Here is a 5,000-nt window from a genome sequence, read left to right on the forward strand (position 1 = left end):
GAGAGAGAGAGAGAGAGAGAGAGAGAGAGAGAGAGAGAGAGAGAGAGAGAGAGAGAGAGAGAGAGAGAGAGAGAGAGAGAGAGAGGGAGACAGACCGCGAGAGAGACAGATGAGCGGGGGGAGAGAGAGAGAGGGAGAGAGAGAGAGAGAGAGAGAGAAGATGAGAAGAGAGAGAGAGAGAGAGAGAGAGGAGAGAAGAGAGAGAGAGAGACAGAGAGAGACAGGGAGAGAGAGAGAGACGAGAGAGAGAGGAGAGAGAGAGAGAGAGAGAGAGAGAGAAGAAGAGGAGAGAGAGAGAGAGAAGAGAAGAGGAGAGGAGAGAGAGAGAGAGAGCAGAGAAGAGAGAGAGGAGAGAAGAGAGAGAGAGGGAGCAGAGGAGAGAGAAGAGAGGAGAGGAGAGAAGAGAGTAGAGAGACGAGAAGAGAGAGAGAGAGAGAGGAGAGAGAGAGAGAGAGAAGAGGAGAGAGAGAGGAGAAGAGAGAGAGAGACAGAGAGAGAGGACAGAGAGAGACAGAGAGAGAGACAGAGACAGAGACAGAGACAGAGATAAAGTCCTTGAATTGAATTGAATTGAATTGACAGAGACAGAGACAGAGAGACAGAGAGACAGAGAGACAGAGAGAGACAGAGACAGAGACAGAGACAGAGACAGAGACAGAGACAGAGACAGAGACAGAGAGAGAGAGAGAGAGGGAGAGACAGAGACAGAGAGACAGAGACAGAGAGGGAGAGACAGAGACAGAGACAGAGACAGAGACAGAGACAGAGACAGAGAGAGAGACAGAGAGAGGAGAAAAGGAGATGATGAGAAATACCATAATCAACTCCATGCTTATGATGTAGACAAACACACACTGAATTTGTCAATAGACCCTCATCTTTCTTGTCCACATAGAGTCAGACATTAGAGACAGAAAGGCTCAAACAAACCTAACTAGGTTTGACTCAGGGGAAGACAGCAACAACAACGCATAGCCATCCAGACAGACAGACACCCAGACAGACAGTATCTCTATCTGCACTTTCCATTTCACACTGTGTGCAATTCTCCCTGCTGTAAACCTTCTGCTGATGATGCAGAGCAAGTTAAATACTTGATCATCTGTTGGAGGCTATAAGCTGTGGGTGTCAGCATTACTGGATCAATTCATTATTTACATGAGATAGGGCAGATGCTTGAATCATGACTTTACCTGTGGGGTCCAGGACATCTGTTGTTGTTTGTGGTGGTGGTTGTTGTGCCGTTGGCTGCTGCATTCTGCCGTAATTAAAGTCTTCAGGGTACTAGAATAACAAACAGCCTAGTAGCCTTTCCCAAAGTTGGTTATGGGGTAGCCTAAAAACAGCAGAAATCCACAGGCGAATGGATGATACACTCCTCTTCGTCTCTATAGTATCCTGCAAGAGGCAATCCTCTCCGCCTCTGTTTTACAGCGTCCTTCCTCCCCAGCGCGCCCTGCCAGGTGACGGTCTCCTCTCCGCGCCAAACTAGGAATCTGTCTCATCACCTGTCGCGCGGGACGGGCAGATGGAGATCAATAATAACTCCAAATGAAGAAGTGTCGAATCACGTGTCATAAAATAAGTCTCCCAAGTTTTCTCAGTAATGTTTTTGTCACCCAACACCGTCTGACGGTTGGGTTAGTTAGAAGAGCCTCTCTCTGCCAACTTCGAGAACCGGACACCCTCTTAAACCGACGGCCTGTTACGAAAGATGCGCTGCAGCCACAGGACAAAGAAATATTCCTGCCTCTTTCTCACAATCGCCAGAGCCGTTGATGACGATGGTTTAGAGGTACCGTACATAATTTATATATTTAATCAGTGCTGAATCGTTCGTGGAATATGGTAGATTCCGGTTAATTATTTATTTGGCAGTGACACTGAAAGTGTCTGGTGTTTAATCACGAAGATGACGTTAGGCTGTCATTAGGTCCCATCCACATATGAGAAAGATCTAGAAACACTTCAATTTATTATACAGGTCACACATGTCGTTGATAGTCTTCGTCTAGTCGGGGACGGTCCGTTCCTGTCCCTGACACTGAGACAGTGAAGTAAGTAGGTCCACTGTTTTAACCAAAGGAGGCCTGGAAATACCCATAAACCCATACACCACCCATCCATCCATCCATCCATCCATCCACTACCCATAAACCCACCCACCACCCATAAACCCATCCACCACCCATCCATCCATCCACTACCCATAAACCCATCCATCCACCACCCATAAACCCATAAACCACCCATAAACCCATCCACAACCCATCCATCCATCCACTACCCATAAACCCATCCACCGCCCATCCATCCACTACCCATAAACCCATCCATCCACCACCCATAAACCCATAAACCCATCTTCCACCCATAAACCCAACCACCACCCATAAACACAGCCACCACCCATAAACTCATCTACCACCCATAAACCCATCCACCATCCACCCACCACCTATAAAACCACCCACCACCCATAAACCCATCCACCCACCCATAAGCCCAACCACCACCCATTAACCCATACACCACCCATAAACCCATCCATCCGCCCACCACCCATAAACCCAACCACCACCCATAAACCCATCCACCACCCATAAACCCATCTACCACCCAGAAACCCAACCACCACCCATAAATTCACAAACCACCCAGAAACCCATCCACCACCCATAAACCCAACTACCACCCATAAACCCATCTACCACCCATAAACCCATCCACCACCCATAAACCCATCAACTACCCATAAGCCCATCAACCACCCATAAACCCATCCATCCATCCACCAGCCATAAACCCATAAGCCACCCATAAACCCATTAATCCACCACCCATAAACCAATAAACCACCGATAAACCCACCCACCACTCATAAACCCATTCACCACCCATAAACACATCCACCACCCATAAACCCATCCACCACCCATAAACCCATCAACTACCCATAAGCCCATCAACCACCCATAAGCCAATCCACCACCCATAAACTCACCACCCATCCATCCACCACCAATAAACCCATCCATCCTTCCCCCACTCATAAACCACCCATAAACCCATCCACCACCCATAAACCCATCGCCACCCATAAACCCAACCACCATCCATAAACCCATCTGCCACCCATAAACCCACCCACCACCCATAAACCCATTCACCACCCATAAACCCAACCACAATCCACCACAACCCATCCATTCATTCACCACCCATAAACCCATAAACCCATTTACCCCCCATAAGCCCATCTACCACCCATAAACCCAACCACCACCCATAAACCCAATCACAACCCATAAACCCATGTACAACCCATAAACCCATTTACCACCCATAAACCCATCTACCACCCATAAACCACCCATAAGCCCATCTACCACCCATAAACCCATCCATCCATCCACCAACCATAAACCCAACCACCACCCATAAGCCCATCAACCACCCATAAACCCATCCACCACCCATAAACCCAACCACCACCCATAAGCCCATCAACCACCCATAAACCTATCCACCACCCATAAACCCATCTACCACCCATAAGCCCATCCATCAGTTTCACATAGAGAGGAAATGCCAGTACACTGTAGGTAATCAGACATCAACTCATTGCAGTAACACAATAGGCCTACATTACATATTTATTTTCTGTCGAAATGTTTATTTTAATGAATAAGCATGATGATTTCTATGGTATAATTAAACAGTTATTTACAGTTTCTCAAGTTCTATATAGACAGATCATTTTGTATTTAAACAAATGCACAGGAATTCATAAAACCCTGTTTAACAAGAGGTTCCTGTGTGGGAATCAGAGTGCTAGCACTCGGGAAAGCAACCTAAACAATATAGTATATTATACAATAAAGATAATAATAAATATAATATATTGTACAATATAGAAAAAGCAAGAAAAGAAATCACCCCCTGCAGACCCCACCTAACCAACTCATTCCCCGTGGTGCAACAAGAACATTTGAAAATATGTCATACTTACGGTTTTCTTCACACATATCTATACTGATATGTCAGGCATATCTATACTGATATGTCAGGCATATCTATACTGATATGTCAGGCATATCTATACTGATATGTCAGGCATATCTATACTGATATGTCAGGCATATCTATACAGATATGTCTCGCATATCTATACTGATATGTCACGCATATCTATACTGATATGTCACGCATATCTATACTGATATGCCACACATAAATACTGATATGTCACGCATATCTATACTGATATGTCACGCATATCTATACTGATATGCCACACATAAATACTGATATGTCACTCATATCTATACTGATATGTCACACATAAAAATACTGATAATTCACACATATCTATACTGATATGTCACACATATCTACTGATATGAAAAGTGACATGTACAACTTAGAATTTGTATTGAGTGATTATAAGTGACTCCTTACAGGGTTTATGATGTCATATCAGTATTTATTATCAAGAAACCAACATTGCTGTAACTCCATATTGGATTATGCATCCCAAGTGGCACCCTATTCCCTATATAGTGCACTACTTTTGATCAGGGCCCAAGGCACCCTATTCCCTATATAGTGCACTACTTTTGACCAGGGCCCATGGCACCCTATTCCCTATATAGTGCACTACTTTTGACCAGGACCCACAGGCCTCTGACCGTAATTTGAAAAGACCTTGTGGAGCATAAGAATATACAGTAGAACAGAGACATAAAATATTGGATGCTAGTTGGATTTATATCTGTCATTAAACTGATGTATATCTGAGAGACTTGTGATGGAGTGTGAAGAGAGGGGACAGAGAGCTACTGTCACTGCACATGACAATCAGATAAAACCAGTTGATGAGTTCTCCCCTATCTATCTAAATACATATATTTACATTTATATATATATATATACACACACACACACACACACGCACACGCACACGCACACACACACACACACCACACGCACGCACGCAC

The 5,000-nt window shown here is 44.8% G+C and overlaps 1 protein-coding gene across 1 annotated transcript in view; it reads right to left on the reverse strand.

Moving 5' to 3' along the window:
• Positions 1 to 3,654: 3,654 nt before the first annotated feature.
• LOC116373442 (rhodopsin kinase GRK1-like) overlaps positions 3,655 to 5,000 on the reverse strand; it is a 21,410-nt gene continuing 20,064 nt past the window's right edge. Inside the window, exon 7 of the mRNA XM_031822052.1 lies at positions 3,655 to 5,000. This exon is cut by the window's right edge and continues 1,074 nt beyond it. The gene's annotated coding sequence lies outside the window, so the exon portion shown is untranslated.

The sequence above is a fragment of the Oncorhynchus kisutch genome, unplaced genomic scaffold (genome assembly GCF_002021735.2).
Source record: "Oncorhynchus kisutch isolate 150728-3 unplaced genomic scaffold, Okis_V2 scaffold4054, whole genome shotgun sequence".
Classification (NCBI taxonomy): domain Eukaryota; kingdom Metazoa; phylum Chordata; class Actinopteri; order Salmoniformes; family Salmonidae; genus Oncorhynchus; species Oncorhynchus kisutch.